Consider the following 15,121-nt stretch of genomic DNA (forward strand, 5'->3'; position numbering starts at 1 on the left):
AAGACAATGCTACACACAAAAAGAACACATGCAGAAGAAACAATAAAAATAATCCATCTACAAACATACCCTCATTATTTTACCATTATTTGTTGTGACTCTACATGGCAATTTTATTAACAGTGTAGTTGGATGATTGGAAACAATCTGGGGTAATGTTGAAACGTACAAGGGAAAGTATTTGGCACACGATCAATTGATAATTGTTTTAGTGTGCTGGTAATGAGCTTCTACATAGGTTCCTTTAACAACTTTAACTGCTGAGAAACTAATGAGTTTTTATTTTCTTAAAAAGTAAATCATTCACAGTTGTATTATTTTCTTTAATACTGACCTCATTTCACTCATTCCCGTGTATTTGTACATGGATAACATGAGTCATTTTAGGTTCTACCTACATATAAACAAACAAACAAACAAAACCCCTCATTTTTAAAAGTTACCTTCATTCTTTCTAACAGTCTCTATTCTTTTTAACTATCTGTGCCTAAAAATCAAATGTGTTACCTTAACTGCACTTTGATGGGCAAATGCCACTAAAAGACCGTGTTTCTAGGCAACCAAACAGAGATTAAGGACAAGACAAAAGAAACAATTCCCTACTTCAATTGTCACAGTAAAAAGGATTTTGTCATAATGCATTAATGCCCACAGAACAGGCATAGTATTTTATTTAATTTCCCATACTCTATCTAAAAAAAAATAATTTTTTAAATAACAATTTTCTAAAGTTAGTTTGATTATTCTTTCTCTTTTTTAAAGCAATACATTACTAAGTTTAATGAGCTTTAATTTACCTAACATGGAAAGAAAGGGAAGAAATTTTGATGATGAGTCAGTGTGTAAAAGTTAGGCAACTACAGGTATTATAAATAGAGAGATCACAGTCAAGGTCAGTTTTCCTTCTCTCCTTTACATGTTAAGGATTTCTAAAAACTCACTTATTATGATGTAGAATAGCAAGATTATTAACAGGTCATGAAAGTACTTCAGGTAGGAACACATCAGGAATATTGACAAAGGTTAATAGTAAAAAAAATTGTGACATTTCTTAGTAAATGGCTGACTTCAGAGTAATAAACCTTTTGATTCATGAATGATCACATGGATTAATCTGGACCATAGAAAGAATGAAGAATTTTACCACTAAAATTGTTTATGTATTTTGGTGACATGAAACTTTCCATCAGTAAATCTTGTTCAGAACATTGAATGCATCTTTTTGTTTTTTTTTTTTTATAAATTTTTATTTAAATTTGGAATAGGCTTGTTTTAGATGCCAATCCCAGTTCCTGCACCCTCCTGTCCTTCCATGTTCTCCTCATCAATCCCCATCCCATCCCCTTTTTGCTCCCTAGGGAGTAGACTTCCATGGGGAATCTTCAAAGCCAAGGCCCTCCCCAATGTGTCTAGGCTGAGATAATATCCCTCTATGTGGAATGGGCTCCCAAAGTCCATTCATATCCTAGGGATAAATACTGATCCACTACCAAAGGCCCCATAGACTGCCCAATACTTCTAACCAACATGCACGTTCTGGGAATCTGGGTCAGTCCTATGCTGGTTTCCAAGATATCAGACTGGAGTCCATGAGCTCCCGCTTGTTCAGGTCAACAGTTTCTGTGGGTTTCTCCATCCTGGTCTTGACCACTTTGCTCATCACTCCTCCCTCTCTGCAACTGGATTGCAGGAGTTCTGCTCAGTGTTAACTGTGGGTGGCTGGAGAGATGGCTGAACCATTAAAGGCTAGGCTCACAACTGAAACACCGAATGCATTTTTAACAGAGTTTATTACCTGGCAGCAAGCAGAGCACATTTATCCTAAGAATCCCATTAAACTACAATGACCAATGCCTCTTAGCAAGTTTACTTCAGTTTTCACTGGAATTTTAAAAAAAAATCAAATTGAAGAAATTGATTAGAGGAGTAAAACACCCTCTGATGTGATTTCTCAGTCACTGTTTCATTCAGTTGGAGATTAAATCTAGACCATTAGATGAACATCCGTAATTTTACAATAATACAGACCAGTGAAAACTTCAGCAGAGGAACATAAGGAAGCAGAGAAGAGGAAGTAAATGGAGATCAGTAGCAATCATTCATGAGATGTAGTTGTTTCTATGGAGTATGGGCTGCAGAATCTCATTAAGTTGTACTAGTTTGTCTGAGAGGAATGCCAAGATGGATAGGGATAATACAAAACACAGACTAGGAAGCAAAGAGTCAAATAATGAATTCTGATTTCAGAGAACATCACCAGTTGAAAGGAAACACTGAAGCAGTATTTTGCAAAGCTTGTACGGAAGATGTAAAGCACCCTCAGGGCATCTCTGATACGGACTTTATATTGTGAGAATAGTTCACATATGCAAAAGACGAAAGGCCGTCAAGAAAACCAAGTCAAGTATTCATTATTTCACCCTTGGAGAAAATGAGATAAAATGCTAAGTTTGCATCAACAGTTGGTGTTGAAAGAACACATTGTTAGAAGAGGTTCTGAGGACTGGGGCACTTCATTATTGTGGACACAAAGACAAAAATATCTTTCAGTTTCAGAATGAAGGAAACACAAGTTGATACTGGCAGGAGCTCAGGAATATTTCTAATGTATTACATATGATAGCAAGGCTAACCAGAATATATATATATATACATACATATATATATATACATATATATATATACATATACATATATATGTGTGTGTGTGTGTGTGTGTATGTATGTATGTATTATGTATGTATATATTTTAACAAAAGCTGTACTGTTTTCTATATACTCCCATGGCATTGAGTATAAGAATACCTTTGGATTCCTAGGTGCCATGTCAATTCTGTTAATTCTGTTCTAATGACTAATTTCTATTAGTTTTCTTCAAGTTGGCTGATCAACCACTTTTCTGTACTTTGATTTTGGGCCCATAAATTGCATATTCAAATACATCTCTTATCCCAGATCCTTCTTTATGTCTTCCATGTTTTTGCTGAGACATTCAAGGTTTTCTGGTCCTTTCATTTGTTCACACATTCACATTGAAGCTCTTTCTAAAAGCTGTAACAGACAGTGCTAACATCCCCTCATCTTAAACCTGGTTAGGTTTACTGTATCTTAATTATTTAGTTTAATCAACTTTTAAATCTAAATATGGCAAGTGACAACTTGATTGAAAACTTAGCAATTGAGTAGTACGCTATAGAATTCAGAGTATTTTATATGCTGGCTCCTTTTGATAACACACCATTGAAGCAATCATGGCATAGTGTCATGACCGATTAATGGAACAAAATTAACTCTTTCGCTACTTAGCCTCTGTTGACTTCTAGGGATGTTGAGCAAAGTACATCTCCTCGTAACTGTTAAGGTTGGGAACTTGGAGCTCATCAAATCTCTACTGGTGCCATTTTGGCAGGTAGATGGCAGTGTCTTATTACTGTCCTGGATGTGTCACTTGCCTCTTCACTGCTCAGTGGGTACGAAGGTTACACCCTCCATGAGACTCTGGGTACCACTCTCATGATTTGCTACTAAATCACATATTTCATGTTAGTAAATTGAACATATAGTTTAGGAAAGGAGGCACTTTTAATATGATCTAGAAAACTGGTTATTGCTTTGAAGTTTGTGAAATAGGCAAAAAGAATCTACAATTATCAGTAGTGATAGTTGTGGTTTTGTGTAGAGAAAGGGTTGCCAACCACTCAGTAACTTTCAGGGTTTCTGAATGCATGCTTACACACAGTTTCCATGAGCTTTTTAGGAGCTCTCCTGTGAACAAGAGGAAAAAAATATATCTGTCTTTCCTGAAATATGAGTCTTAATGTAAATCAGTTGAAAAAGCAACAGAGCTTCAAGGACAAGTGAAGCTACAGCAAAAAAAAAAAAAAAATCTAATGTGTGTCTTTGAGTTCTCTCAAGGACAGAATGAGAAATTACCTTCAATATAAGAAACTTTCTAAATAAGTGATTAAACCCCAAGCAGACCTTAATATCAATGAATATTAAAATCTATTCTTTTCTTAAAACAAGTTCTCTCCCTTGAAAGATCAATAATATTGGAACTTTTAAGTCAAGCTAATCATTATTTTTAATTAAAAATAAAAGATACAAATGAGCAACAGTATATAGAAGAGAGACAGAATCACTACAAATGCTCAAGCAAGAATGTAAAGCAGCTAGAGTATAGGGACTTTACACTGCCAATGTAAATACATGGACCCAATGCACCAATTCCAATAAAGGTTCCACCTGCCAAAATTCACTTTACAGGCATGGAAAACTGACTAGCACTGTAGGTAAGCAGATAAGGTGCCTCTTATCTCTCCAGAAAAAAAAACTTTAATCAGAAAATCTGAAAGGTGGCTTAACTTTCTTTTTTTGAAATACAGTTTCAATTTTAGCCCCAGAGTGCCAAGTGATTTATTACGTACCCCTGAGCAGCATTTTCCTGTCTAACCCTTTGAGGTTGGGATTACTTGTGTGAGCCACTATGCCACACTCAGAATTTAACTGGTGATATAAAGTGCACACAGAAAAGGTATCTAAATAAATTGCTCAATAAATGAAACCATAATTTATTCAGCATCATCCTATGGATGCCTATAACCAAGCCTACTGACTCTAGCTCCATCCCCAGGAAGCCTATGGTCAAAGGAGAGAACTGAGTCCCAAAAGTCAGTCATACATTGACATTCACAATATTTTCCATAGCATGTGTACACACACACACACACACACACACACACACACACACACACACACACACACGTAAGTTCATAAATCCTTCAGAATTGTGATCTTCATCAGTAGACTGGACCAGACAGATTGTGTGTTTCTATCCCATAAGAGTAGGGTGACTTGTAGCATCCCAACTTCTACACAGTGAGTGTTAGGAGATATTTTAATGAAAGACAATTAAAAAACTTCCTATATTTATAAATATCCCCCAGAACATTTTGAGATACTATTTATTATGTAGTAGTGTAATATGATACTAATTTTTGGATAAAGAATTACTTTCTGGACAGGACATGGTGCCTTAGCCAAAAGTAAAAATCTGTTAAATCTTTACTGCATTAAATTTTAAGAAATCTTGTTCATCAAAAAGCATCATTAAGAGAATCAAGAGACAGCTTCAGGGTAGAAAAAACAATTACAGCTATAGAACTAGCATGGAATTCAAAACCAGATTTTATAAAAATGCAATACAAATGACAGAAACCCCAAAGAAAAATGATGAGATTTTGAACCATGAAGTTAAGCAACAGCCAAGAATATATGAAAAGACTTCCAACAGTATTGCTAAACAGGAGGATGCAAAGACAGAGTCCCATAAAATGACAAGGTAAGAAAACTTAAGAAAAGAAATAGTAAACTATGATGGAGAGGAAGGGCTATTGAAACGTTTCCTAGAAATGAATGGGTAGTGACCAAAATAGGAAATTCATGTTGCAAGGTCTCTGTTTCAAGCACTAAGATGTTCTTCTTACACCCAAATCAGCCATTGGCAGGGAAAATGCACAAGTATGGCTACATTAACAAATGTCATTTTAAACATCATTGGCTCACTGGCTTTGTTATAATAAGCCATGCTTGGGAGACTTCTGATACAGAATACCAGAATGCTTACAGATAGCCGGTAGGAGGGCAAATTTGTACAATAAACTCAGAAATGATTTATTATCTTACATACAAAGTGGTGGCTAATCTTTAGTAACTTGATAAGACTGAAAATCACCTAAACACACACACACACACACACACACACACACACACACACACACACACACGGATACTTCCAGAGAGAACTAATAGAGTGGGAAATATTTGAACTAAGTGTAGGAAGAAACACTAGGCTGGGGTATCTTCATGAAAAAGATGCACAAGAAAGGAGGTATCTTACTACTTTAGCCAGACTCTCTCCCTCCCTCTCTCTCTGTCTTTTTTCTTTATCTCCCCCTCCACCCCTCCTCTCTGGCAGCCATGCTGTGAGCTAATCTCCCATTCCCTTCCTACAAGGATGGATTGAAATTTCTGTAAGACCACAAATAAATTATTATCTAAATTATTTTGCTCAGGTATTTTGTCCTAATGACATAAAACGGAGACACATTTCTTCACAGTGATTTCACTCATGGATTATTTACTCCTCAGAAAAAATTCTGGTGGAAGGCAACAGTGATTTGTGGGCATTAGTTTTTCTCTTATAACACTGGCAGCAAAATGGATACATTGACTATAATGTGCGAAAATGGAATACTTTATAGCCAGAAAACAGAAAAGAATGGGCCAAAGGCTCAAATAATTATGATGACATAACAGAGGCTACGCAAACCTACTTATGTAAGTTTTCAAGTACAATTTTCGTCACACTATAATATTTATTAATTCTTGTTAGTTTATAAGGAATATAAATAAAAGACTATAAATATTGTCATAAAAGTCAGGAAACTGGTATCATGACTGAAGAAACTGTACAGAAAAATCTCGAATATTCTATTATGCATTTCTTTATAAAAAAATTACTTATTTAAAATCTGGCTGCAGTTTCCTCTCTTTCCTCCCCTCCCAGTCCCTACCCTCAACTCCACTTTTCTCACCCCCATTTCTGAGGCTAATTCAGTTGACCTAATAATTTGTTTTGTTTTGTGCATTTTCTCATTTGTGCTTCAGTAATATACTTTATGCCAAGAGAAATTTTTTACCTTACTAAATTGTTTGTATTTCTTAGTGTGTGTGTGTTTGTGTGTGTGTGTGTGTGTGTGTGTGTGTGTGTGTATACCACATTTTTCTTATGCACTCACTATCTCAAACACATTTATCTGGTTTTCAATTTCAATAATTATTTAAATCTGTGGAAATAATTACATGTTTCTGAGGAAAGATATTTGAAAATTATCTGTATTTTTTTCAAATTTCAGAAACCTACTGCCAACAAAGTTTTAACTTTGAATATTTGATGTTGTAAACATATATTTGAAATATACTTTATTTTTACCATTGAGGAAGGCAGCATTTATACAACTCATTTGACTTTGAGAAGTTGAGTTGTATTTGCATAGAGCTTTATCCCTATGTTCTAGTGACTTTGATACAGGAAAATACTCTTCACTCTACTAAAATAGAAAAGCAAAAACATGCCAGTAACAAACCTTTTGATCTATAAACCCTGTCTCAAAAACAAAACAAAAAGAATCATAATTTGGTAATTTTCACAAAAATATAAAGTGATCTGGACAAAGTAACCTCTCCACTATTGCTTAGATTGTTAGTTGGAGTCCTCCTTGTAGAGCTATAGAAATTTTTCCAGATTTCTCTTTAAAGCTATATTGGCTCCCTCTATTAGGGTACCTCTATTTTTACTCTCTTCTATTCTCCTCCTGATTTAATCTTCCTTCTCCCTCATGGCCTCCTCTTCCCTCCTCTTCTTCCCTTCTCTTTCTACTAATTCTCTCTCCCCTTCCCACATGCTCCCAATTTGCTCAGGAGATCTTTTCCCTTTACTCTTATCTGGGCGACCATGTTTATGGCTCTTAGAGTCCTACTTGTTTCCTAGTTTCTCTGGTAGTGTGGAGGGTAGGCTGATAATCCTTTGTTCTATGTCTAGAATCCATATATGAGTGAGTACATACCACATTTGTTTTTTTGTGATTGAGTACATCACTCAGGAATGTTTCTTCTAGTTCCATCTATTGGCCTGTGATTTTCAAGATTCCATTTTCCCCCCCACTGAGTAGTGCTCCATTGTGTAAATGTACCACATTTTCTCCATTCATTCTTAGATTGAGGGACACTTAGGTTGATTTAGGATCTGGTTATTACAAATAATACTGCTATGCACATAGTTGAACAGATGTCATTGTATGAATGTGCATCTTTTGGGTATATGCCTAAGAGTGGAATTACTGGCACTTGAGGTAGACTGAGTCCCATTTTCCCGAGGAACCGCTATACTGGTTTCCAAAGTGGCTGTATTAGTTTGAACTCCCACCAGCAGTGGAAGAGTGTTCCCCTTTCTCCACATCTTCTCCAGTATAAACTGTCATTGGTATTTTTGATTTTAGCCATTCTGACAGGAGTAAGATGGTATCTCAGAGTTGTTTTGATTTGCATTTCCCTGATGGCTAAGGATGCTGACTACTTTCTTAAGTGTCTTTCGGCCATTTTACATTCCTCTATTGAGAATTTCTAGTTAGTCCTGTACTCCACTTTTTATTTTTTTTATTTACTTAATTTATTTACTTATTTTACATATCAATCCCAGTTCCCTCTCCATCCCAGCCTCCCATGTCCCTGTACACCCTCTATCCCAACCCCCATTTACTCCCCAGGGAGGGTGAAGACTTCAATGAGGGATCACCAAAATCTGTTAAATCATTTTGGATAGGGCCTTGGACCTCCTCCATTTCTCTAGGATAAGGTAGTATCCCTCCATGGGGAATGGACTCCTGGACTCCAATCCTGCACTAGGGACACAACCTGGTTCCATTGTCAGAGTTATCACATACTGCCCAGACCTCATAACTGTGACCCAAGTTCAGGGGGTCTGGATCAGTCTTATACTGGTATCCCAGCTGTCAGTCTGGGTCCATGAGCTCCCCCTTGTTCAGGTCAGCTGTTTCTGTGGGTTTCTCCAGCCTTGTCTTGACCACTTTGCTAATCACTCCTCCCTCTCTGCAACTGGATACAGGAGTTTGGCTCAGTTTTTAGCTGTGGTTGTCTGCTTCTGCTTCCATCAGCTACTGGATGAGGGCTGTAGGATGGTAGATAAGGTAGTCAGCAATCTCATTATTGGGAAAGGACATTTAAGGTAGCCTCTCCACTATTGGTTAGATTGTTACTTGGGGTCATCCTTGTAGGTCTCTGGACATTTCCCTAGTGCCAGATTTCTATTAAAACCTATAATGGTTCCCTCTATTATGGTATCTCTTCTTTCCCTGACTCAATTTTCTTGCTTCCTCATTTTCTCTTCTCTGCTCCTTTATTCTCCTTCTCTTTCTCCTAACTTCTTCTCCCCTGCCACCCACTTGCTCCCAATTTGCTCAGGAGACCTTGTCTCATTCCCTTTCTGTGGGAGACGATGTATGTCTCTCTTAGAGTTCTCCTGGTTTCCTAGCTTCTCTGGCGATGTGAATTGTACTCTGGTGATCCTTAGCTCTATGTCTAAAATCCTTATAACATGTTTTTCTTTTTATGACTGTGTACTCTACTTTTTAATTGTATTATTTGGTGTTTTGGTAACTAGCTTCTTAAGTTCTTTGTATATTTTGGAAATCAGCCCTCTGTCAGATGTAGGGTTGGTGAATATCATTTCCTATTCTGTAGGCTGCCATTTTGTCTTATTGACTGTGTTATGTGCCTTACAGAAGCTTTTCAGTTTCAAGAGGTCCATTTATTAATTGTTGATTTCAGTTTCTGTGCTACTGGTGTTATGTCAAGGAAAGTCTCCTGTACCAATTCATTCAAGGGTACTCCTCAGTTTCCTTTTGGACTTGAATATTGTGCATGGTGATAGATAAGGATCTATCTGCAGTCTTCTATATACCAGCATCCAGTTATGCCAGCACCATTTGTTAAGATGCTTTCCTTTTTTTATTGTATAATTTTAGCTTCTTTGTCAAAAATCAGGTGTTCGTAGGTGTGTGGGTTAATATCAGGGTTTTCAATTTGATTCCATTGGTCTTCCTGTCTACTTTTGTGCCAATACCAAGCTGTTTTGGGGGCCTATAGCTCTATAATTGAGCTTGAAGTCAGGGATGGTGATGCCTCTCAGTGTTCCCTTATTGTATAGGGTTATTTTAGCTATCTGGGTCATTTGTCTTTCCATATAAAGTTGAGTATTGTTCTTTCAAAGTCTGTGGAGAATTGTGCTGGGATTATGATGGGGATTGAATTGAATCTGTTAATTGCTTTTGTCAAGATGGCCTTTTATAGTACGTTGATCCTACCTAGCCAAGAGCATGGGTGATCTTTCCATTTTCTGGTATCTTCTTTAATTTCTTTCTTGAAAGACTCCAAGTTCTTGTTACTATGTAGGTCTTTCACTTCTTTGGTTAGCATACTCCAAGATATTTTATATTGTTTGTGGCTATTGTAAAATGTGATGTTACTCTGATTCCTTCTCAGTCCCTTTATCATCTGCATATAGTATTCCTTGTTTCTGATTTTAGTTTGATATTGGCTGCTGGTTTGGTGTATATTGCTTTTATTATGTTATGTATGTACCTGTTATCCCTGACCTTTATCATGAGGGGTATTGGATTTTGTCAAATTCTTTTTCAGCATCTATAGATGATCATGATGGTTTTCTTTTTCAATTTGTTTATATGGTGGATTACATTGATGGAGTTTCATATGTTGAACCATCTCTGTGTCCCTTGGATGAGGCCTACTTGATTGTGGTGTAATATTTCTCTGATGTGTTCTTGGATTCGTTTTGCCAGAATTATATTGAGTATTTTTGCATCAATGTTCGTGAGGGATAATGGTCTGTAGTTCGCTTACGTAGTTGTGTCTTTGTGTGTCTTGGGTACTAAGGTAATTGTAGCCTCATAAAAAGAGTTTGGCAATGAACCTTATGCTTCTATTGTACGGAACACTTTCAGAAGTATTGGTGTTAGCTATGTGAATTTCTGGTAGAATTCTGCACTGCAACTGTCTGGCCCTGGGGTTTTTTGGTTGGGAGACTTTTGATGACTGCTTCTATTTCATTAGGGGTTGTGGGTCTATTTAAATTGCTTATTTAAATTGCTTATTTAAATTGCTTATTGTTCTTGATTTAATTTTGGTAAGTGATAACTGTCAAGAAAATTGTTTATTTCCTTTAAATTTTCTAATTTTGTGGAGTATAGGCTTTCAAAGTATGACCTGAATATTCTCTGGATTTCCTCAGTGTATGTTGTTAAATCTCCCTTTATATTTCTGATTTAGTTAATTTTCACGTTCTCTCTTTGCCTTTTGGTTAGTTTGGATAAAGGTTTGTCTATCTGGTTGACTTTCTCAAAGAATCAACTCTTTGTTTCTTTGATTCTACTTTATTGATTTCAGCCCTCCATTTAATTATTTCATGAGGTCTACTCCTTTGGGGTGAGTTTGTTTCTTTTTGTTCTAGAGGTTTCAGTTGTGCTGTTAATTCTCTAATGTTACTATTCTCCAGATTCTTCATGTGGCTTCTTAGTGTTATAAAATGTCTTCTTTGTTCTGCTTTCAAAGTGTCCAGTAAGTTTGGTTATGATGAGTTTTCGTTGTCATTGAATCCTAGGAAGTATTTAATTTCTTCTTTATTTCTTCCTTGACCCAGGAAAGGTGCAATTGTTCATTGTATGGTTTGTACGGTGTTTGCAATTTATATTGTTGTTGAATTCTAACTTTCAAGCATGGTAGTCTGATAAGATACAGGGGGTTATTCTATTTTTTGTTTGTTGCTGTTGTTCCTATTGAGATTGGTTTTGTTGCTGAATATGTGGTGAATTTTAGAGAGGGTTCCATGTGGAGGAGAGAATAAGGTATATTCTTTTGTGTTTGGATGGAATGTTCTATAAATGTCTGTTAAACCCAATTGGGTCATAATTTCTGTTAGTTCCTTTGTTTCTTTGTTAAGTTTCTGTCTGATGGTCCTGTCTAGTGCTGAGAGTAGGGTGTTGAATTTTTCCACAATAAGTGTGTGAGGTTTTATGTGATTTGGTTTGCGTTTTAATAATGTTTCTTTTATGAATGTGAGTGCCTTTGTATTTGTGGCATAGATGATCTGAATTGAAAGTTCATCTTCATAGATTTTTCATAGATGAATAAGGAATGGCCTTCTTCATTTCTTTTGCTTGTTTTTTGGGTCCATTTTATTGGAAAATATTTTCCCAATTCTTAATGTCTGTCTTTGAAGTTGAGGTGTGTTTCCTGTATGCAGCAGAAGGATGGACTCTGTCTTTGTATCCATTTTGTTAGCCTGTATCTTTTTATAGGCTTTTTAAGAACAGTAATATTGAGGTATATTAATGACCACTGATTGTTTATTCTTGTTTGTTTAGGATTTGTTGTTAATGGTGATATTTTGTGTTGTTTTCCCCCTTTTTCCTTTGGCTGTTGGTAAATTGGGATCATCTATTGCCTATGTTATTGTGGGTGTAGTTAACTTCATTGGGTTGGAATTTTCCTTCCAGAACTTTCTGTATGTAGGGCTGGACTAGTTGATATGAATTGTTTAAATCTGGTTTAAATCATGGAATATTTTGTTTTTTCCATCTATAGTGAATGAAAGCTTTGCTGGATATAGTAGTGTGGGCTGTCATTTGTGGTCTTTAGTGTTGCTAGATTACCTATCCAGGATATTCTAATCTTTGGTGTTTCCATAAAGAGGTCAGTCATAATTCTGATAGGTTTGCCTTTATATGTTACTTGGCTTTTTCCTTTGCTGCTCTTCATATTCTTTCTTTATTCTGTATGTTAGGTATTTGTATTATTATGTGGCAATGGGACTTCTTTTTGTGGTCCAGTCTATTTGGTGTTCTGTCAGTTTCTTGTACTTTCATTGGCATATCTTACTTTAGGTTGCAAAAGTTTTCTTCTATGAATTTGTTGAATATATTTTCTGTACCTTTGAGTTGGGTTTCTTCACCTTCTTCTATACATATTATTCTTAGGTTTGAACTTTACATGGTGTCCCTTATTTCCTGGATAATTTGTGTCTGGGATTTTTTGTACTTAAGATTTTCTTTGGTCGATGAATCTATTTCTCATAGTGTATCTTCAGCACCTGAGATTCTCTCTTTGATCTCTTGTATGCTTGCATCTGTAGTTCCTGATCATTTACCCAGTTTTTCTATTTCCAGCATTATCTCTGACTTTTTTTTTATGCCTCTATTTCAGCTTTCATACTTCACACTGTTTGAACTGGTTCTTGCAAGTTTTGGTCTGTCTTTCCTTCTGTATATTTTTTTAATTTTCTCATTTGCTATTTTAGGGTCTCTATCATCATCATGAAGTTGTTTTTTGAGTTATTCTCTTCTGCTTCATCTGGGTTGGGATATTCATGGCTTGTTGGTATGGAATCCCTAGACTCTGGTGTTGTCATATTGATCTATTTGTTGTTGACTGTGTTCTTATACTGTTGTCTATTCACCCATTCTTCCAGTGTGTACCTGTGGGGGTCTTTTTCTCTCCTGGTGGGTATGGGACAACGGTTCTCTTTTAGTGGGTGCAAGCAAGTCCAATATTCTAATGGCTCTCCTCTTCCTGTGGGTGGAGGAGAGACTAGGACATTGGCAGAATTTGGATGGACTGGTCTGCCTGGAGGGTTCCCCTGTGCGGAGTTTCCAGTCCTCAAGAGCTCTGAACAGTGCACTAGAAGGCCCATGTTTAGCATTATATTGAAGTATAAGTCATACTTATTCCAGGCACATAAGTAAAATACTGGAGTTTATTTTCATCTTTCTAGACCTCCTAGGGTCTCAGGCAGTATTGTGACTATGGTATACTGATCTTTCTCAAGACAGAGGCATTAAACTATTCTAGCACACATTTCGTTTGTTTTTCCACAACTTATAAAAACACAAAGTACTAATAGGTTCCTGTGCCAAGTTGATACATTTATCTTTAAAGATTAATGATGTATGACTGCTTTAAAGTTAAAAATAAATTCAAATTTTTTGAGTTCATCTTTTTTTTCCTATGTAGATTTTCCACCCTTGTGAGACATGCCAACATCATATCCCAGAGGTGAGTAACTTTCTGTGTTATTTCTGAATCTTCTTAATCCTCCCACACATAATTCTAATTCAGTAGCATGTGTGATAGTTATTCTTTCGTTTTTATCTCTCCCGATTCTTAATGATCTCTGGCCTGAATTGCTGAAACATACTCTCTATTAGTAGAGGCTCCCAGACCTTCTTCCATCTAATTAAGCTAAAATGACATGATTGAAGTCACAGTTATGTTTCTTAGCTGTATTTCATTAAAACACTTCCCTTTAGATATCACCACCAAGCAACTACACCTTTCCTAAAATCCAGATAGCGAGCATTCCCCAAATCTCATTGCATTCAATTGCATCTTCTTTCCTCATTTCCCACATTATCTTTGTTCCAAGAATTACTCATAGTTTTGGATTATCATTATATTTCTCACATTCTATTTTAATAATTACATCACATCATGAGATAACAAAGTTTTGTATGACTAGAAAGAACTTCTTAATTCCTGTGTTGAATAAGATAAAGTTTTAGAGGGTAAAACAATAATACTTCTCCCTCATGTTCAAACCCAAAGTGCCAGGGAAGTTACCCTGAATTAAGTTTCTGAAAACTTTTGTTTGTTACTGTAACTCCTAAAAGAGCCCAGTTCTCAGTAAATGTGCATGGATGACACTAAATTAGTAATTACAGAATATATTTTTGCAAGACTAAATAATACTTATTAAGACACTCTAAAATCTGAGGAAATTATTCTCAGTGTGGAATGGAACTGTTTTCCTGTGATGCAATACATCAACTATTTATCTAAACATGTCTATATCCCATGTATAATTTGCTTTTTATATAGGAATGTAATAAAAAAAAGAGTGAAACTTATTTTTTTAACCTGTAAGTGGATTGAACATAATTGCCTTAAGGGGTAAGGAAAGAGTTTAATTCTAAATCACTACACACTACACAATAATGTACCCACAAAAGGGTGTCCACCACTCCAAGTCAGTTAATGTTAGGAACACATGTACATCAAAACTTTTATTAGCTTTCTTTTCCTTTCCAGAAACTTGGAATACAAAAGCATCACATATTTATTATACTTGAAGTGAATTTTTAAGACAAAGTTTGAATACCTTATTGGTAATAAATAAATTATAGAAAGTCCAGTTTCTAGCTATAACTCAAATATAAGTTACCTACTAACAGAAAAGTCTTTATTACATAAGTGAATTAAATAAATGTTACAATTTTACACCAACCTCTGCACTGAGTTTTAGTCATGCATTGAACTGGAAGACTGTGATAGGTAGGAACAGGACTCTACTGGTGTAGCAAATGGGAACACCTCCAAACTCTAAGCACTAAACTATTCTTCAGAGTAGCATAACACATTTGCTAGTCTTTGTATTCTTTATAACTTCTTATTGTTCCATTTTTATAACATG

General features: G+C 35.9%; 1 protein-coding gene across 2 annotated transcripts in view; it reads right to left on the bottom strand.

Moving 5' to 3' along the window:
- Positions 1 to 15,121, bottom strand: part of Nkain2 (sodium/potassium transporting ATPase interacting 2) — a 920,355-nt gene that overhangs the window by 402,934 nt on the left and 502,300 nt on the right. The gene's annotated exons all lie outside the window — the stretch shown is intronic.

Source organism: Phodopus roborovskii, unplaced genomic scaffold (genome assembly GCF_943737965.1).
Source record: "Phodopus roborovskii unplaced genomic scaffold, PHOROB, whole genome shotgun sequence".
Lineage (NCBI taxonomy): Eukaryota > Metazoa > Chordata > Mammalia > Rodentia > Cricetidae > Phodopus > Phodopus roborovskii.